Source organism: Budorcas taxicolor, chromosome 5, assembly GCF_023091745.1.
Source record: "Budorcas taxicolor isolate Tak-1 chromosome 5, Takin1.1, whole genome shotgun sequence".
NCBI lineage: Eukaryota > Metazoa > Chordata > Mammalia > Artiodactyla > Bovidae > Budorcas > Budorcas taxicolor.
The window spans coordinates 113,473,224-113,495,093 of NC_068914.1; positions in this window are offsets into that span (position 1 = coordinate 113,473,224).

The following is a 21,870-nucleotide window of genomic DNA, read 5'->3' on the forward strand; positions in this document are numbered from 1 at the left end:
CATCCAGGCAGGAAGCGGTGGAATCAGGATTCGAACTCAGGTCTGCCTGGCTCCAGCATGCACATTATCTCCACAAAATTGGCCCAGCCTCGCCTCCTCTGATTCCAAATCTTGGTCTTCTTAGACACACCCTGAGTTCCCAAAGATTTGTGTCTTTGCTCATGTTGTTCCCTTTTCTGAGGATTCTTCCTCTGTCCCTCCTACCCTGACTCCCACCCCTGAAAATCCCCTTTCACATGAAACTTTCTTGATCCATCAGAACTTATTTTTCTCAATATTTCCATAAGTCTTCCCTGGTGGCTCAGTGGTAAAGAATCCACTTGCAAGGCAGGAGATGCTGGTTCGATCCCTGGGTCAGAAAGATCCCCTGGAAAAGGAAATGGCAACTCACTCTAGTATTCTTGCCTGGAGAATCCTCTGGACAGAGAAGACTGGCTGGCCACAATCTATGGGGTCTCAAAAGTCAAACATGACTTAGCGACTACACCATCACCACCATGTTTCCATAACCCTTCATTCTAGACTGTATCACATTGTGAGATTTGGCCTATTTGTCTCCCTGGTTAGGTTAACAACAGAATTATTATTAATAATAATAGGTATTTACTGAACACTTACTGGATACTATTCCAAAGACCTAACATTTAGGTCATTTAACAACAGCAACCCTATAAGATGGGGACTATTGTTATTCCTAGTTTACAGACACGGAAACTAAAATACCAAGTTGAATCAACGTGCCCAAGGTCAACTAGCTATAAGGAGACAGGTCTGGGATTTGAACCCCCCCAGCTCATGTTCTTAACCACTAGGTTACAAGGTAAAGATTGCGTCTTATCAATCTCTGCTTTCCTTGCACCCAGCCCAGGGTCTGGCCCTCTGTGTACACTGAGTAAATAATCATTAAATGAATGACAGGAAAAATACATCATCTCTATTTGTGCACTGCTGCACCCAGTTCCAGGTCTGGTGCCTGGACAAATGGAGGATGCCATGTGTTGATTTGATTGACTAAATAATTTCATTTTTAGCTGTGATGCCCTGTGATGGTGGGGTAGGAACACAGAAATAAAATCCACCTCCCAGATAAGAGCTGCCACAGCTTTTGATTCTGAAGCCTCTATTCTTTTCTGCAGCAATCACTTCCAGCACCTTTTTTTTTCAATGCTGCACAGTTTGCAGAGTCTTAGTTCCTTGACCAGGGATTAAATCTGGGCCTTTATGGCTCAGACAGTAAAGAATCTGCCTGCAATTCAGAAGACCCGGGTTTGATCCCTGGGTCGGGAAGATCCCCTGGAGAAGGGAATGGCTACCCACTCCAGTATTCTGGCCTAGAGAATTCCATGGACAGAGGAGCCTGCTGGGCTACAGTCCATGGGTTGCAAAGAGTCGGACACGGCTGAATGACTAACACACATAGCAGTGAAAGCGCCAACTCCTAACCACTGAACCAACAGGGAATTCAACAGTGATTTTTAAAAGCCTTGTTGTTGTTCAATCTCTCAGTCGCGTCTGACTCTTTGTGACCCCATGGACTGCAGCACGCCAGGTTTCCCTGTCCTTCACCAACTCCTGGAGCTTGCTCAAACTCATGTTAATTGAGTCGGTGATGCCCTACAACCATCTTGTCCTCCGTCGTCCCCTTCTCCTCCTGCCCTCAATCTCCCCAGCATCAGGGTCTTCTCTAATAACAGAACCCAAGCCCCACCAAGTTCTTAGACTTACCCCTTCATACACTGGGGAGTCGTGTGAGCAGGTCCAGGAAGAACTGAGCACGTAGTCTGTGAAGTTCACGCTCAAGTTCCTTTCCAAGCCAGACCCAGAGGCCTGACCTTGAAGCAAGCCAATGTTCATAAAGGACAGACTTAGCATTCTCAAACCACTACTTCAATAAATCAATAATAACAGCGAGTTGAAAGAATAAGCACTCTAGGCCAGTACGTATGGACCTGTGGATCAGCCAGGCGGCTTCAGCACCAAAACTTCTAGGTGTCACGTGTGACAGGGAAGGATGAGGTGTGAATACAGAGAGAAAAGGGGGCCCATTCAGCCCTCTTGGTGTTGCCTTTTCTGATTTTGCCAGAGGCGCTGCTCTCAACCAGACCCATGTAACAGCCCACTTCTCCTAAGCTGGTTTTAATCAACCACAGGGGCCTCAGGAGCACCTTCTTACCTGCCAGGTGCACTACTAAAGGGGGTGTAGAGAGAGGAAAGAGGAGGCCCAGGGGAAAAAGAATGCTGGGGTGTGCAATTTGGGATTATATGAAATAAAACAATAGAGACCATAAAGTTAAACGAAATAATAGGCCCAGCCCAGGGCTGCACCAGATGAAATACTTGTAGGTGTGAGTTCCACTTCCTTCAGCTAATTACAAGGACAAGACGTTAGCCCTTGCAGTGCCTGTTCCCAGCACATGCCTGTACTGCTAAAGCATATGATTCTCAGTGTCACATTCTCAGATTCTGCATTTAGCGTCCCAGTCAAGGCTGATATTCAGCCAAAGGTTCCCATGAGATTGTGCTACTGCTGCTATTGTTAAGTCTCTTCAGTCGTGTCCGACTCTGTGCGACCCCAGAGATGGCAGCCCACCAGGCTCCCCCACCCCTGGGATTCTCCAGGCAAGAACACTGGAGTGGGTTGCCATTTCCTTCTCCAATGCATGAAAGTGAAAAGTGAAAGGGAAGTCGCTCAGTCATGTCCGACTCTTAGCGACCCCATGGACTGCAGCCCACCAGGCTCCTCCGTCCATGGGATTTTCCAGGCAAGAGTACTGGAGTGGGGTGCCATCGCCTTCTCCTGACTGTACTGATAGTTTGTAACAAACATCCATCCCAAGTGGACCACACCTTTACTTTCTATTAATGACATATTTTGAATATGACATCCAGCTCTACATATTCATTTATTTAATATGCGTGCATGCATGCCTACTGTATGCCAGAAGCTGATCACACAGCAGTGAAATCCTGGACCAAAAAAAGAAACTGAAAATGCCCCCTCTCTTTAGGAAGCTTACATTCCAATGGGAGAGACCAGTACAGCAGCACAATATGTATATGGAGATACATGCCAAGCAGAAGACGGAGGAAAGGCAGCAAGTACAGGAGGACAAGTTCTGAACTTTTTTTTTCAATATTTATTTATTTAGCTGTTCCTGGTCTTAATCGTGGTAAGTGGGATCTTTTGTTGTGACGTGTGGTATCTAGCTCCCTGCCCAGGAATCAAACCCTAGCCCCCTCCGTTGGGAGAATGGAGTCTTAGCTACTAGACCACCCGAGGGAAGTCCTAAGAACATGGGTTTTGAAGTCAGACAGACCTGATAGTGCATCCTAACTTTACTGCTTTCCTGAATATATTTAAAGTCCCCTTCGCCTCGGTCTTCTTTGTTGTAGCATGGAGCTAATACTTATCCCTACTGCATAGGGCTTTGCAAAGGATTTTGTGAAGCTGGGCCTTTCATCATTTACCATAATTGTTGCACAAAGTGATACCCAACATATAATTTTTTAACCAATCCTTCCAATGCCATCTGACCTGTCTCATTGCTTCCTCTTTAAGAAGGCTAAGATCTGCATGGCAAGGATCCCCCATCTACCCTCAAAAGTTTGCTCTTAAATCTGAATACCGTGGTAAGACAGGAGTCCTAACTAGGATTTGAGTCACATCTCGGTCAGTGACAGGTTCTCTGACTCAAAGCAAGTCCCCTGTGTCCTCTGGGTCTCAACACATGACTTAAGGCAACTGCCTTTCTGAAACGCCTGTGACAGACAGAATAATGGTCCCCCCAAAGATCCCCACATCTTGATCCCTGAGGCCTGTGCATGTGCTACCCAGTGTGGCAAAAAGGACTTTGCAGAGGTGATTAGGTTCAAGATCTTGAGATGGCAAGTTTACTGGATCAGCTCAGTGAGTCCAATGTAATTACAGGGGTCCTTAAAAGAGTCAGAGATGCTGTGATGAAGCAAGGTGTCAGAATGATGTTACATACATTCGAAGATGCTACATTGTTGGCTTTGAAAACAGATGGCAGGGCCATGAGCTTCTGTGAGCTGGAAAAGGCAAGGAAACAGAGGCTCCTCCAGAAAGGATACAGTCCTGCTGATACCTTGATTGCAACCCAGGGAAATCAATTTCACACTCCAATTTCCAGCACCGTGAAAGAAGACACCGGTGTTGTTTTCAGGCACTACGTTTGCTGTCATTCGTTAGAGCAGCCACGGGGAAGCAATATAAGGCCCCTCTGTGCATGTTCTCTGAAAGTGTCCCTGCCTGCCTGCTTTCCCATCCCTAACTCTCCACCGCTAACATCTAAGATACGTGACCTGGCAGGTCAGCAGGTAGTTGAAGCTCTCACAGAGGGGAGAAGTATAAACACTGAGCTTTATTACCCAGAAGCCAAGGGTCACTGAACCTCCATCAGACCAGAGCCAGATGGCGCAGAAACTGAACCAGGAGCTTCAGAATCACCACTCCCAGAGCCCCAGAGCCCGGACAGGGCCAAGGAATTTATGATCTTTCCAACAAACACGTATTATGCGTTCCACCCTTACTCAGAACCAAAAGATTTTGCCCTGACCAGATCCATCCTGGTAAAAGATGGGACCGTCCACAGGAATGTAGCAGAGCGTGGCTCTTTTGCCTCCAACGTGAAAAGTACTAAAGGGGAAAAAAAAAACAGCCTTCTTTCACCAACGCTGACAAAGTCTCACTCACCCTCTATAATTACCCAGTGTTGTTGGTGGTTTCGTGTGGTTTTCTTTTTTCTCCATAAACAATGTCATTTGCATTTGCTTTTGCTTTTGAGAATGCTCCTTCGAGAAAGTGAAAAAAAAAAAAAAAAAGTTGTTTTTTGGGATCCCTCCTGGTGGTTTAAAACTGCCAGGTGCCAGATCAGATCTTTCTGAGGATAAGTTCCATAAACATTCTGCCACGCGGAGAGCTCCCGCCTGGCAGTAGGAGCCGTGTTTTTAGCGGCCAGGCGGGTCACCAGGGGCACACCTGCTAACGGGAGCCCTCCTTGTACTTAGCCAGAGCTGAGGCGGATGGAGAGAGAGGGACCGGGCAGGGTAGGTGGGCAGGACAGAAATGAGAGCTAGGGGCGGGGGCTGGGCTGGGGGCGTCCTGGCCTTAATAGGAAACAGTCTCCCAAGGGAGCCCTCGAGTCAGCCAGGCATTTTTTAAAAGACAGTTTTCCTGTGCTGGATCTTCACTGCTTTGCGGACCTCTTCTCTAGCTGTGATGAGCAGGGTCTACCCTCCGGTTGTGGTGAAGCGGGGGTCTACTCGCCAGCGGCGGTGTGCAGGCTTCTCGCTGCAGTGGTTTCTCTCGTTGCGCAGCGTGGGCTCTAGGACATGCGTCTTCATTAGCTGGGGCTCCCAGGCTCAGCAGTTGTGGCGCATGGGCTTAGTTGCCCTGTGCCATGTAGGATCTTCCTGCACCAGGGATCGAACTAGTGCATTGCATGGTGTATTCCTAACCACTGGACTACCAGGGAAGCCCCAGCCAGGCACTTTTTAAGACCATGTGTTTAAACACTACTGACTGAGAAATAGTGATGATAAAGAAAAAAAGAAAGTCCTGAATAAGGAGAAGAGAGGGTGTGCTGGTGGAAGTGGGTGGAGAAGGACAAGGAGTGGGAAAGAGAAACCATCACGGGAGGAAGGGAGGGTGGGAAGAAGGGAAGAGAGAAAACCACAAATACTGGGACATATGCATCATTTTTCAGGTTTGGACCTTAGTCGTGGCAGTGGGGAACAGGAAACGTTCTCGAGAAATGTTTAGAAAGATGTATCAGGGAGATCTGGTGACTGGATGAGAGAGTGGGGAAGAGGGGAAGTATAAGATTCATGCTTCTGACATGAGAAACCAGGGAGCTGAAGAAACCTTTACTCTGTTATGGCTCACTGGAGGAGGAAAGAGTTTCAAAGGAGTAGATCGTTTGGGGCACAATGAATTCAGTAAGCTTGAACCTTTCATGGATCTTGGCTGCAGTCTCTCCCCTGGGTTGGAGAGATAGTTGGTGGCTCACTGGTGCATCTGAAAGGCTAGAGACCCAGTCACTGGAAACATTCAGACAAGAAGGAAGCAAAGTTCATGTGAAAACTACACATTATGGATGCTGCCAGGGGCACTGTCACCTGTGGGTGCTTGCTATCTCAACCCTGGATGATCAGTTTCTTCAGCAAAAGTGTAAACGACCTCTGATGATCTCTGCACCTCAAAGAGTCCAAGCTCTGGGCGTAGAGTTTGTGAATGGCTGAGAACTAGAAGAGAGAACAGCTTGTCTCATCTCCCCAAATAGAAACTGGGTTCCAAAGACAGGTAGTCTGCTGCAAGGTCTTTAAACACCAAGCGTGCCCTTAACCAGAGCTGGCTTAGAACTCAGGAGAGAGTTCAAGGCTGGAGATGAAACTCTGGTGTCCTCCGCCTATGGAGGTGGTATGTTAAGCCCAGGAACAGAGGGCATCACCCAGGAAGAGAGGATAGAGCCAGGAGAGAGGATTGCCCATGGTCAAGCCCTTAGGTCTGATTGAGATGGCACATATCCCAAGAGGGAGTGGCCAAGGAAGTGAGAAGAAAACCAGAAGTGTGCAGTAAAGTGGACAGCAAGGGAGGGAGCAGGAACGGCTAGTGGACACAGATCAAGGGAAATGAGAATGGAAAGATCTCAGAAACCACTGGTGACTTCCGCAGGAACCGTGTGACCACACAGAGGGGAATTCAGATCACTGGACTGAGAGAAGGTTAGGAAGACAAGCACAGGTGACTCCGAGAAGGTGGCCTGTGGGCGGAGGCAAGAGGTAGGATAAGCACTGGAGGTTTTCTCTTCTGTTCTTTTCTTTCTGAATAGGAGAGAGAGGAACGTGTTCAAGACTTGCCTGGGCAGACCCGAGGAGGAAGAGGCTGAAGAGAAAAGAGAGGAAGGGGAAGGATGGAGACGGTCCAGACGGCTGGGGTCAGTCATTCAGCAGTTATCACCAAACACGCGGCTGGCTGCACGCCTAGACATGATAGCATGGTCCAGAACACAGCTTCTAGAATGTTCAGCTCTTGATTATTCCCCTGACTGACTAGCTAAGTGACCTCAGCCAAGTCATGGAACCTCTCTGAGCCTCAATTTCCTTGGCAGTAACATGAGGCTAATAGTTTAACAGGCTTCACACACTTGTGAGCAGGGAGTTGAAGCATGAAAACAATAACCACAACAAACATTTAGTAAGCACTTACTGTGTATTAGTATTTAGTTGTTTCAGACAGGTGAGCAAATCCAGTCCCTCTATCCACCTCAAGTAGAGACAGTGATTTTTAAATACGTTTTCTTCTGGGATTTTTTTCCTCTGCATCCATGAGTCTCTGCAATGTAGACCTGAATGTATATATTCAACAAATCTTTACCAAGTGCCTACCTATACTAAGTACTAGTAGTATAGGTGCTAAGTGCTTTCATCCTCATAGTATAAGTGCTAAGTACTTTCATCCTCACACATACTCTGTGAGGCAGGTACTATTATAATCACCCCCATTTTACAGGTGAGGAACCAAGGCAATGAGGAGTTAAGGAACTTGCCCTGAGTCACACACCCAGACAGCTGCGGTCCAGAGCCTGTGTTCCTAGCCCCTAGGCTATCCTGCCTCCACCAGCTCCAAGAAATTCAAGGGTAATAACAGGAAGTGAAGCAAGAGGTCCACAGCCAATGGATGTAGGAACAGGCTGGGAGATGGGAAGCTTGGTAAGAGGCTTCTGAACAAGGCACCCTGCCCAGAGTTTATGCTTTTGCAGCTGGCTTTTTAGTGAGTCTGGCAGAATTAGAGACCAATAGAGATGCATAACAGAGAAGACAATGGCACCCCACTCCAGTACTCTTGCCTGGAAAATCCCATGGACGGAGGAGCCTGGTGGGCTGCAGTCCATGGGGTCACGAAGAGTCAGACATGGCTGAGTGACTTCGCTTTCACTTTCCACTTTCATGCATTGGAGAAGGAAATGGCAACCCACTCCAATGTTCTTGCCTGGAGAATCCCAGGGACAGCGGAGGCTGGTGGGCTGCCGTCTATGGGGTCGCACAGAGTCGGACACGACCAAAGCGACTTAGCAGCAGCAGCAGCAGCAGCGATGCATAACAGGTGGAGCTAGTGGTAGAGAATCCACCTACCAATGCAGAGGACATAAGAGACACAGGTTTGATCCTCTGGAGAAGGAAATGGCAACCCACTCCAGTATTCTTGCCAGGAGAATCCCATGAACAGAGGAGCTTGGCAGGCTGCAATCCATAGGATCACAAAGAGTCAGACATGACTGTAGCAACTTAGCATGTACACAGGCTCCTAATGATAAGCTCTCCCTTGGTGCTCTCTTAAGATATAACTTCATTGTCTCTGACTTCTGAGAGCACCAATCAAATGACTTCAGTGGAAAATGTCCCTGCCCCAAATCGTCAGGGTCTCACAGGCCTCCCATGGGGCTTCTAAATCCTAGCAAGCAAGGCAACTTCATGGAGCTGCTGAGCCAGAAAGGGTTTTGCCTACTGACTTCACTTTTTAACCTCTGCCAAGGGGCACCCTGAGGCCACTGCAGGCTCTGCATCAGCCATTATTTCTGGAAAGAATTTCCATCAAGAAAAAAATAGGCTCTGGCTATTACACAATGCAGAGATGGGAAAACCACCAGTGAGTGCTGTTTGTAACTGTAAATGTTTTTTGAGGGATTAAGCTTTGGCACCAACAAGGACAGGAGCAGGGCATGGTGATCCATTCCAGACTCCTTGGGGTGGTTTGATGGGGCCGCCCAACCTGAGCATGTGATGCTAAAAGAGCTGTTTTAAGGCTTTTTCCACCTGCTGCTTTCAGTAGAGAGGTTTTCAGGCATGCTCAGTCGCTCAGTCATGTCCGACTCTTTGGGGCCCCATAGACACCCAGGCTCCACTTGCCCAGGGAATTTTCCAAGTGAGAATACTGGAGTGAGTTGCCACTTCCTTCTCCAGGGAATCTTCCCAACTGAGGGATCAAACCCTTGTCTCTTGGGTCTTCTGCACTGGCAGGTGGATTCTTTACTGGGAAGCCCCATAGAGAGGTTTTGAATCCCCCACAAAAGAAATTTCTCAGCTGTGCACATCACCACCCCATTTTTACCCCTCCCCCACCCCCACCCCCATTTCTGGTTTCTTACTTACATAAGCCAACTTGGAGTTCTTGGCTAGTTCATCCCATTCTCTCCTAATAGAACCGCAGAACCTTAAAGCTGAACATCAGGGAAAATGGGGCCAAGCTTATTGTGCAGGTCACTGCTACTTCCCAGCAGAGTCTGAACTAGAACCCTCTGCTCCAGAAATTTATCTCCTCTCGGTGCTCTGCACTACACTGCCCCCTACTGGCAGTGGAGGGAAATTGCCCTTTTGGTCTGCGTGTAGTTTTCAACTTGCTTTGACACCTCACAGGGCAGACTCTCTGCAGAGTGACTCCAGGGATTGGGGTTCTAGGTGGCGTTTCTCTTTACAAATCGTACTCACTTTTTCTAGCACCCTTTCTGACCTCCTGGAGCTAGTTCCTCCCTGAGAGGGACAGGAGAAAAGTACACATCTGTGGAAAGAGGTAAGGAAGGTGAAGCTAGAGCTGGGCCTAGTTCTTGGCCAGCAGAGCCCTTGTTCTTGGCAGGAGAAACCATGCTGCATGACAAGAGAACCCAAAGATCTCCAACATGAGATTGCAGGCCTTAAAAGAGATTTACAAAGAGCCCAAAGTTTCCATTTCTCAGAGTGACAGTTTCCATTACTTCATCTCATACACAGCAAGGATCAAAATCCCAAATACCTTTGAGAGCCAAACAAGGGTCCTAAATGGATATAGAAGCAGACGTGAGTGAATGATGGGACTTTCAAGGATCTCAGAATACAGGCCCACCTGGAGATGCTCAGACTCAAAATTCTCAACATGCATTTTGCTGTCCAACTACAAGTCAGTTCATTTTGTAAGACTTATATTTTTCAGATGACACCACCTTTAGGGCAGAAAGTGAAGAAGAATTAAAGAGCATCTTGATGAAAGTGAAAGAGGAGAGTGAAAAAGTTGACTTCAAGCTCAACATTCAAAAAACTAAGATCATGGCATCCGGTCCCATCACTTCATGGCAAATAGATGGAGAAACAGTGGAAACAGTGAGAAACTTTATTTTCTTGGGCTCCAAAATCACTGCAGATGGTGACTGCAGCCATGAAATTAAAAGACGCTTGCTCCTTGGAAGGAAATTTATGACCAACCTAGACAGCATATTGAAAAGCAGAGATGTTACTTTGCCAACAAAGGTCCATCTAGTCAAGGCTATGGTTTTTCCAGTGGTCATGTATGGATGTGAGAGTTGGACTGTGAAGAAAGCTGAGCGCCGAAGAATTGATGCTTTTGAACTGTGGTGTTGGAGAAGACTCTTGAGAGTCCCTTGGACTGCAAAGAGATCCAACCAGTCCCCCCTAAAGGAAATCAGTCCTGAATGTTCATTGGAAGGACTGATGTTGAAGCTGAAACTCTAATACATTGGCCACCTGATACGAAGAGCTGACTCATTTGAAAAGACCCTGATGCTGGGAAAGATTGAGGGCAGGAGGAGAAGGGGACGACACAGGATGAGATGGTTGGATGGCACCACCAACTCAATGGACATGAGTTTGAGGAAACTCCAGGAGTTGGCGATGGACAGGGAGGCCTGGCGTGCTACAGTTCATGGGATTGCAAAGAGTCGGTTAAGACTGAGCAACTGAACTGAACTGAACTGATATTTTCAACTCCCTGCCTTACAGTCAATTCTGAAGTAATATTTATGGAGCACCATATCATGTGAAGGGCACTGTTCTCAGCACCTGAGATGTAATGACTCTGTTAAGGGTCACACAACCCTATGACGTAAGTATTCTTAGCATCATCCCAATTTATAATGGGAAATGGAGGCTCACAGCCCATCAGTATCTTTCTCTATGTCCAACGGATCTAAACTCAGGTAATCTGGCTCCAGAACCCAGTTTCTAACCATCAGTATCATATACACCATACAAGTATGTAGAGTTGTATCCTTGGATAGTGTTGTTGTTTTTCAGTTGCTAAGTCATGTCCAACTCTTTGTGACCCCCTGGACTGCAACACACCAGGCTCACCTGTCCTTCACTTATCCAGGTGTTTGCTCAGATTCATATCCATTAAGTCGGTCATGCCATCCAACCATCTCATCCTCTGTCATCCCCTTCTCCTCCTGTCCTCAGTCTTTCCCAGCATCAGGGTCTTTTCCCATGAGTTGGCTCTTTGCATCAGGTGGCCAAAGTGTTGGAGCTTCTGCTTTAGTATCCATCCTTCCAATGAATATTCAGGGTTGATTTCCTTTAGGATTGACTGGTTTGATCTCTTTGCTGTCCAAGGGACTCTCAGGTGTCTTTTCCAGCACCACAGTTCGAAAGCATCATTTCTTCAGCACTCTGCCTTCTTTATGGTCCAACTCTCACAGCTGTACTTGACTACTGGAAAAACCATATCTTTGACTATACGCGCCTTTGTTGGCAAAGTGTTGTCTGTGCTTTGTAATACACTGTCTAGGATTGTCGTAGCTTTCCCTCCAAGGAGCAAGTGTCTTTTAATTCTATGGCTGCAGTTTGTCTGCAGTGATTTTGGAGCCCAAGAAAATTATGGTTATTATGGGATGTCAATTGTATCATCTTGGCAAAAAAAACAATGTGATTTTTAGTACACAGAAAACAGTTGTTAGAGACAGACCAATGTGAGTCTGAATCCTCTCCCCAACAATTACTGTATAACATCAAGGCAAATTAATGAAACTTTCTCAACAGCAGTGAATGATCAGCTAGTCAGAGACTGTCATTCTTACTCCCTAGGATAATCACCAGGATTGAGTGAGATAAGAAATGTGTTTTAATTAATGCATGACATAAAACTCAGATACTTATGTTAACAACTAAGCAGTCAGCTCTAGACTGAGCTGCTTTAAGGGTCAGTACCTGCCCTCTGAACTAGCTGGATGTGGGAAGGATAGAGCCTTAAGGACTTTCTAAGCTTCTACTAACAAAAGATTCCTGTTAACAAAACCCTTTATTGTTATCTAAGTTTTCAGAGGGAGCTAAGTAGGGGGAGAATATACATACTACAATAATGTTCATGTCACATGTAAATACATTCATGAGTCTTTTAAATAGTGGGTTTTCTTGGTATATTTTAATTGGCACAACTGGATTTATCTCTCCTTTATGAAACAGAATACCTAGAAAAATGAAGAAATCATTCCTGTGATCCCCAATTCAGACACTCGGTCTGTTCAGTCGTTCAGTCATGTCTGACTCTTTGCGACCCCATGGACTGCAGCACGCCAGGCCTCCCTGTCCATCACCAACTCCCGGAACTTGCTCAAACTCATGTCCATCGAGTCAGTGATGCCATCCAACCATCCCATCCTCTGTCCTCCCCTTCTCCTCCTGCCTTCAATCTTTCCCAGCATCAGGGTCTTTTCCTATGAGTCAGTTCTTCGCATCAGGTGGCCAAAGTATTGGAGTTTCAGCTTCAATGTTGAAGCTGAAATTCAGACACTAGATGGCGCTAAATTCTCACTTCAAGTGGCATCTCTCCTTACAGCCTTCAGCCTCACAGATTTGGGGTTACACCTCCGCTGAAAAAGTTCAGGAGAGTGAGCTACTTTGGATTTGCTCCTGGCGCATCAGGGAGTCTTCTAAGTAAACAGACTTCGCATGAAATTACCCACTATGTATGTCAGGCTAGTCTAGCAGCTACTGCCAATAGCAAAACTGACAAGTCACTAGCTCCACCTTGGGAAGAGAAAGTATTTGTGCACCTACTTTATGCCAGACACAAACGAGAGCTAGGAATACAGCCTTGGTTAACACAGAAGTCATATCTGCCCTTCAGGGATTTGCCCACGCTCAAGTTCTTTTTCCCTCAGCTCTCCTACTACCCACAATATGCTCCCAAAGAATCATGTAAGATGATAAAGTCAAGAGAAGCTGGAGCTGGAAGAAAACTTGGAGATCATTTTATCACCCTCCTCACTTTACAGACAGGAGGGCAGACAGGGGCCCAGAGAGAGAAGATGAATTATCCAAAGAAAAACAGGCCAGCAGATGGAACTAAACCAACTTTCTGATCCCTAGGTCCTTTTCCTCCCTGCCTCCAGTCCTTAAAATTTCAGCTGGGTAGAATTCCCTGGCAGTTCAGTGGTACGGACTCCACATTTCCACCACAGGGGGCATGAGTTTGATCCCTGGTGGAGGAACTAAGATTTGGCACGACCAAAAAAATAAAACTTCAACTGGGAACCTCCCAAGGAGAATAAACCAGGACAATCCAGTGCATGAGAAATGTAGACCTATGTTCCTGAGTTTCTAAGAGTGACTCTGTAGGAGAGTAAGGATCTTAACTGGTGGTTCAGTGGAAAAGAATCTGCCTGCCAATGTTGGAGACACAGGTTTGATCCCTGGTCTGGGAAGATCTCCTAGGGAAGGAAATGGCTACCCATTCCAGTCTTCTTAACTGAGAAGACTTCTATGGGCAAAGAAGCCTGGCGGGCTGTAGTCTGAGCGAGTGAACTCAGTGACTTCAGTCATGTCTGACTCTTTGCAACCACAGGGACTGTAGCCTGCCAGGCTCCTCTGTCCATGGGACTCTCCAGGCAAGAATCCTGGAGTGGGTTGCCGTGTCATCCTACGGGGGGTCTTCCTGATCCAAGGATCAAATCCATGTCTCCTGTGGCTTCAGCTTTGCAAGCGGATTTTTTTTTTTTTTACCACTGAGCCACTGGGGAAGCCTGGGCTACAGTGCGTGGGGTCTCAAAGAGTTGGACACAATGGTAACTAAACAATAACAACAAAAGCACCATCACACTGGGCAACTACACCCAATTAATAACAGGCATGTCAACACTATCAGGTATTTACACACAGACAGGCTGAGGTTTCCCCACAGCCCATTGCCCAACAGGTATTGCTCTTGGCTGCTCAGGACCAATACGCTGAGCACCAGCCAAGGGGCCACTCCCCTTCCTGCCAGAATGTAGTTCCTGCTTGCAAGGACTCAGCATTACTTGTCTCTGGACATTTCAGAAATTTGCTTAGGCCTAGGGTGGGGCCCAAACAAATAGAGAGAAGAGAAGAAACTAGCTCTGTCTCCTTAACAATTAGTTTCTGAACTTGGGGAGCAAGTTCCTCTCCCTGAGTCTCAGTACCCCTGCCCCTTGGTCTGTAAAATAAGGGAGGTCGGGAATACTTTTTTAGCCTGAGCTCTCCAAGGCCTGCCATATGGCTATTTAGCTTGACTATCGTGAAAAGTAATTAATTATCTTTAAATATAGCTCCTCATGAAATATACAGAGATGATTGTTTGTTTTCCTGTCTCATACTCTCACATCATTCTGATAGTCAGAATGGCTATCATCAAAAAGATAAGAAACAACAAGTGGCAGAAATGTGGAGAAAAGGGGAGCCCTTCCACTGTGGGTGGGAATATAAAGTGGTGCAGCCTCAATGAAAAATAGTATTGAGGTTCCTCAAAAAATAAAATAAAAAATAGAGCTACCAGGTGATCCAGCAGCTCCACTTCTTGGTGTTTACCCAAGGGAAACAAAAACACTAAGTTGAAAAGATATGTGCACATGTATGTTTAGTGCAGCATTATTTTCAGTGGGCAAGAAATGGAAGCAACCTGTCTATCAATAGATGAATGGATAAAGAAGACGTGGCATGCATATGCAATGAAGTATTGCTCCACCATAAAAAAGGAATGAAATCTTGCCGCTGGAGGCAAGACAAGTGTGGATGGACCTGGAGGCCATTATGCTAAGTGAAATAAGTCAGACAGAGAAAGACAAATACCCTATGATCTCACTTAGTTGTGGAATCTAGAAAGCAAAACAAAATAAAACAGCCATAGATGCAGAGAACAAACTAGTGGTTACCAGAGTGACAGGGGATGGAGGGAAGAGATGAAATAGGTAAACGGGAATAGGAGGCACAAACTTTCAATTATTAAATAAGTAAGTCATGGGAATGTAATGCACAACATTGTGTGTGTGTGTGTGTGTGTGTGTGCATGCTCAGTTGTGTCCCACTCTTCAAGACCCCATGGACTATAACCCACCAGGCTCCTCTGTCCATGAGATTTTCCAAGCAAGAATATTGGAGTGGGCTGCCATTCCCTACTCCAGGGAATCTTCCTGACCCAGGGATTGAACCCACATCTCTTGCGTCTCCTGCATTGGCAAGCAAGTTCTTTACCACTAATGCGACCTGGGAAGCCATATAGCATACGGAATATAGTCAATAAAATTGTAACAACTTTGGACAGTGACAGATGGTTATTAGACTTCTTGTGGTAATCATTTCATAATGTATAAAAATATCAAATCACTGTGTTGTAACACCCGAAACTAATATAGTGTTTTCTGTTAGTTATAATTCAATTTTTTTAAAGTATGAATGTTTCCCTTGGTGTTTCTTCCTTTTTTAAAAATTTTCATTGCAAAACATTTCTGACATACAAAAAATTATCAAGAATACTGAGAGACTGAGAGCTTCCTGGGGGCCAAGTGGTTAGCAAAGAGTCAGACACAACTGAGATGACTTGGCATGCATGCATGCATGGGAAATATATGTGATAGTAAAATATTCATTGTAGTATCTCAGTAGTAAATGTATGAGTGTTCACTGGACAATTCTTTCCATTTTTTGTTTAAATTTTCATAATAAATTGTTAAGAGAAGAAAAAAGATATTAAGAACAATATAATGAATGCCCAGGTAATCCCCACTTAACCTAAGAGATCAATCTGAATTTGGATAGTCAGTATCCTAGCTACTTTTTGATCCTTGTACTATAATATACAGTATTATTTTGTATGCTTTCTTAATTTTATTTACAAGTTCTTATACTATGTATTTTCTTTTATTTTCTTTCCCACTCAGCATTTAGTTAAGAGATCCATTCATATTGATACACAGGTTCTGATTTATTCATTTTTATTATTGTTTTGGAGTACATTGATTGAACAAGGGATAAAGTAGTCATTGATTAGGTTACCAGACTTTTTAGGTATTTACAGTCTTTTACTTATTTGCTTGTTTTGCTTATTTAACTTATATGCAGAGTACATCATGAGAAATGCTGGGCTGGATGAAGCACAAGCTGAAGTCAAGATTGCTGGGTAAAATATCAATAACCTCAGATATGCAGATGGCACCACCCTTATGCCAGAAAGTGAAGAACTGAAGAGCCTCTTGATGAAAGTGAAAGAGGAGAGTGAAAAGGTTGGCCTAAAACTCAACATTCAGAAAGCTAAGATCATGGCATCCAGTCCCATCAATTCATGACAGATAGATGGGGAAACAGTGGAAACAGTGAGAGACTTTATTTTCTTGGGCTCCAAAATCACTGTAGATGGTGATTGCAGCCATGAAATTAAAAGACGCTTGCTCCTTGGAAGAAAAGCTATGACCAATCTAGACAGCATATTAAAATCAGAGACATTATTTTGCCAGCAAAGGTCCCTATAGTTAAAGCTATGGTTTTTCCTGTAGTCATGTATGGATGTGAGAGTTGGACTATAAAGAAAGCTGAGCGCCAAAGAACTGATGCATTTGAGCTGTGGTGTTGAAGAAGACTCTTGAGAGTCCCTTGGACTGCCAGGAGATCCAACCAGTCCACTCTAAAGGAAATCAGTCCAGAATACTCATTAGAAGGACTGATGCTGAAGCTGAAACTCCAATTCTTTGGCCACCTGATGCTAAGAACAGACTCACTGGAAAAGACCCTGATGCTGGGCAAGACTGAAGGCAGGAGGAGAAGGGGACGACAGAGGATGAGATGATTGGATGGAATCACCAACTTGATGGACATGAGTTTCAGTGAGCTCCGGGAGTTGGTGATGGAGAGGGAAGCTTGGTGTGCTGCACTCCATGGGGTGGCAAAGAGTCAGACACGACTGAGCAACTGAACCGTCTTTTACAGGGTTTCCCTCCCTAGTGGCTCAGTGGTAAAGAATCCACTTACCAAAGAAGGAGAAGTAGGTTTGATCCCTGGGTCAGGAAGATACCCTGGAGAAGGAAATGGCAACTCACTCCAATATTCTTACCAGGAACACCCCATGGACAGAGGAGCCTGGCACAGTCAATCCATGGAGGTCACAAAAGTGTCAGTCATGACTTAGTGACTAAACAGCAGCAGTCTTTTTAGTTACAAGCAGTTCTATTATGCTCATCATTTGCATGGCTCCACGTCACTTTGTGTCCATGTGAAAGTTGGCATTGCTTAGTCACTAACTTGTGTCAGACTCTTTGTGACCCCATGAACTGTAGCCCACCAGGCTCCTCTACCCATGGGAGTCTTCAGTCAAGAATACTGGAATGGGTTACCATTTCCTTCTCCAGGGGATCATCCTGACCTAGGGATTGAACACAAGTCTCCTGCACTGCAGGCAGATACTTTACCACTGGCCACCAGGGAAACCAAAAGTTGGCATAATGGTATACGATTCCATGTAGTAAAGAACGTGGCTTCTGGAGCTTTGGGGCACAGCTGGATCCAGGTTCTCATTCTATGTCATCAGGAACCAATTACTGCCATCCCTTGGATTTGCTATCCTCTATGCCAGCTTCATTCTCAGTGATCTCTCCACGTAAGATGGCCCCTAGCAGCTGTAAGCTTATATCCAGCCAGTGGACAAAGGGCACCCCTTTCTAGAAAGTCCCGGCAGCAGTGGGTGAGATTGGGACATGTGTTTGTCAACTACAAATTGACACTTGCCAAGAGCATTTGCCAGCCACTGAACAACAACAAGGGCCTTTGCCATCGGCCTCTGTGGAGATTGAACCCTGTGCTGCTGCAGCTGCCAACCTTCAGCACCCTCTGAGGGGAATTCAGGGTCGGGAGCGAGGCACTCTGTGCTCCAGGGAAACTGGTAGAACAGGTCTTTAGACAGATATTTTCAGGAATTGATTTCATGATCCCAATCCTTTCATCTCTTCATATCTAGAAAATCACCAGATCCCTTCGTGGTGACGTCAGTTCCTCATGACTAGGAGAAAATCATTTATAAAACAAGCACTTGATTGCATTAAGCTCCCCCTTCACCAAAATCTTGTATATCGACCCTCCCCCATTGCCTCTTTGGAGCAGTCTCTCGGAGCTGTCCATCTGAGGTGCTGTCTCTGGGCTGCAGTCCTCATTTTGCCCCAGATGAAATTTAACTCTCATGTTGGGTAGGGCTTCCCTGGTGGCTCAGATGGTAAAGAATCTGCCTGCAATGCAGGAGACCCCAGATTGATTCCTGGGTCAGGAAGATCTTTGTGTATCTTTTTTTAGTGTAGTCCTTGGGGGTCTACACTAGTAGTATTTCTTTGTGTATCTTTTCAGTTGGCTTGTTCATCTCGAACAAATGAAACCAGGAGAATGGGATTTCTCACTGGCCAATCCTGGGTCACATGTTTATCACGGTCTGTCTCATCAAACGGCAGTGGACTGAGAATGGGAAGGGGGGATTCTGTGAATAAAAACAGAAGAGCTGTTGCCAAACACGGGAGGACTGATGCTGGGCAGGCAACAACAGAGGTCCAGGGCCTCATCTGTCCCTCCTGTGTGCAACCCTTTACCATTGCATGCCGTACTACATGTGATCCTGCATACATGTGTGGGAATCTCTCAAGGAAAGGAGACCTCAGCCTTCATCTTGTCTTCCAGAGTGAATACAGTTCTGCCCTGTTCATAATAAACGGCGGCCTGTGGAATCCAGTCTTGACCAGATGCAGCCGGCGGAGGAGGACAGGCAGTCAAAGCCCCTGCCTCTGTGGTTTTCACCTCCTCCCCTCTGGACCCAGCCTGAGAGGGGAGTGGTTGCTACCACTCTTCACACTTCTTTGTCCTCTCAGAGTTGTTGACTAGCAAGATGGAGACCCTAAAATTTTTGTCCAGTTCAAAAAACCTTATGAATGCAAACAGATGCTGTTTATTGAACACCTACTATGCACATTTTTTAAAAGTATGTGACAAGGGCAAGATTTAGCAAATAAGAGTGTCTTCAGCCTTCTGTAAATATACTAAGAGCAATTGTATGTTTTAATAAATTTTGTACTGTGTGAATTATATCTCAATGAAGTTTTTTTTTTAAGGAATTCCAGGTCTTATGTGGTATGATTCAATCTATATAAAAGTCAAGAATGGACTAAAGTAATCTATGGTGATGGGAGTCAGCAGAGTGGTTACCTTGGGAACTGATGACTATGGGGCATAGGAAGCTTGTGAGGTACTGGAAACGTCTGTCTCAATCTGGTGGTTAGCACGTGGTGTGTCATGTGTAAAAATCCAATCAGCTGTGTATTTCTGATGTGTATGCCTTAAAGCTCACATGTTACACTTCAATAAAAGTAAACTCAAGAAGTACTGGGTATTTTTCAGTGAAGAAATCAGTTCTAGAGTAATTCAGAGCACAAGATTTTCCTCTTAATTTTTGTTTTTTCCATTTTTTTTAATTGAGATGAAATTCACATAACAAAGTTAAACATTTTAAAGTGAATCATTCAGTGGAGTTTAGTATGACCACAGTGTTGTGTAACAACCACCACTATTATGGTATCATTTTCATCACCCCAAAAGAAACCTGGTGCCTGTTAAGCAGATGCTCTCCACAACTCCTTCCCCCTCCCTCTGCCCCCACAACCATCAGCTTGCCTTCAGTCGCTGTAGATTTATTCTGGATATTTCATATATGTGGAATCATACAATATGTGACCTGTTGTGTCTGTAAGAGCACAGGTTTTTAACTGGGATATTCTTCTGAAGCCAAAGGGGAGACACTGAACGATTAAGCGGGAGAAAGGACACAGGCTGACTTTTGAGACATTCTCTTTCTCAAAGCTTCTGAGAAACATCACACCAGTTACCCACTGGGGATTTCCTGAATGGGAACCAGGCTGGGGAAAAAGAGGCCAACTGGGAGCTTCATATCCCTCAAGAAAAGGGACTGCAGTTTGTACAGTTAGCTCTGTTTCTTTCCACGTTTACTGCCTCCCCAGAGCTGGACTGTAAACCTCATGAAGGCAGGACCCACCTGTCTCATTCCTTGTCATCTCTTTGTTCCACAAAAAGCGGTGCTCTCCAAGCAGTGAGTGAACAGTGAGTGCATGAACCAGGTTTCTGTATTAATAGGCAGAGGGTGCAGTCAGGGGTTGCTGCTGGAATTCAGGGACCATCCAGTGATGGAATAAAGGCTGGGGGATGTTGGATGGAGTGGCTGTGTCTAGGTTTCTATCCAAGAGGATGTGGAAGGACAGGAAAAGGGAGAGTTGAGAAGACAGGAGGGACTCTTGAGGTTCTAGTTCAAGCAACGAGGGAGCAGTGGTTACACTGATTCCAGGGAAAAACAACGACTTTAGTTTTGAACCCTGTGAGATGGCGGGGGGTGGGGTGGGGTAGAGGTGGGGGTGCAGTGTGTCCCGATGTTACTGGATATTTAGATCCATAGCTCAGAATCATGCTTTGAAGAAAACATTTTCTTGTTGCTCAGTCATGTCTGACTCTTTGTGACCCCATGAACTGCAGCCTGCCAGGCTTCCCTGTCCTTCATGATTTCCCAGAGTTTGCTCAAATGCATGCCCATTGAGTTGGTGATGCCATCCAACCATCTCATCCTCTTGATGCCCCTTCTCCTCCCGACCTCAATCGTTCCCAGCATCAGGGTCTTTTCCAGGGTCTTTTCCACAGGCTCTTGTGGAAAACATAGGGTGATTTCTAAATATTTAACCACTGTCAAAGCATGGGTGCACAGTCATCAGAATTAATGCTGGCCATGAGGCTGAAGCACTGTCCTAGAGGTTCCAGTACATCCATATTTTAGCCAGTTGCCAGACTGTAAGAAGGTTAGTTGTCCCAAAAGAAGGCACTCGGAGCCACAGGTGTTTACCAAGCAGCACAGAAGTATTTCAATCTTTCGCCCTCTGGTGTGGCTGCACATGAATGAGCCCTGGAGTTCTTGCTATAGCCAGATGCTGTGTTAACCTAAACCCTCTCCACCCATGGCCCCCGGCAACCCTCACAGTCATCCTGTTAGGTATCATCATCACCCTCACCATCATCACCATGCTAAGTGCCATGCGACATGGTAGCACTTTCCTTACCAGCATGCTGCCAGTCTTGCCTGGGGAATTTCACTGCAGTCGATTATCCTGGTGCTGTGTCGTCCACAGTTTTTTATGTTTTTTAGTATTTATTCTTATTTATTTGGCTGCATCGGGGCTTAACTGCGGCATGCAAGATCTTTGATCTTCGTTATGGCATTCGGGATCTTTTTAGTTGTGGCCATGTGGAATCTAGTTCCCTGACCAGGGATCAAACCCGGGCACCCTGCACTGGGAGTACGGAGTCTTAGCCACCTGACCACCAGGGAAGTCCCTGAATCATCCACAGTTTAATCGAGGCCTTCAATAACTTTTGCCTATCCCCTGTTCAAAGGGTGGGGCAGCCTCATGTTTCCTGAGTGTTCCCATTATTCACGGACACATTCCAATTGATTTCCCGCAGGCCTCTGCGACTCTATTCTAACCACCCTAGCCCAACTCTCGCAGAACTTGCCACTCTCTCTTCTGTACTCCATTAGACCTGGCTATAGCACCTGTGAGTCCTTATGCCATCTACCAGCTTTCAGGGCTGTTACTCCCATTCCACTCACCTATAGGTCCTTGAAAGACAAGGATCTTGTCAGGTGCATCTTGCATTCACTGATATTTGGCAAAATGTTTGGCTATGGGCTCAACAAATGTCCATTGAATGAATAAGTGAGCAGACACATGAATAAGACTGAATTGTGATCGTTATTTGGGGAAAGATCTC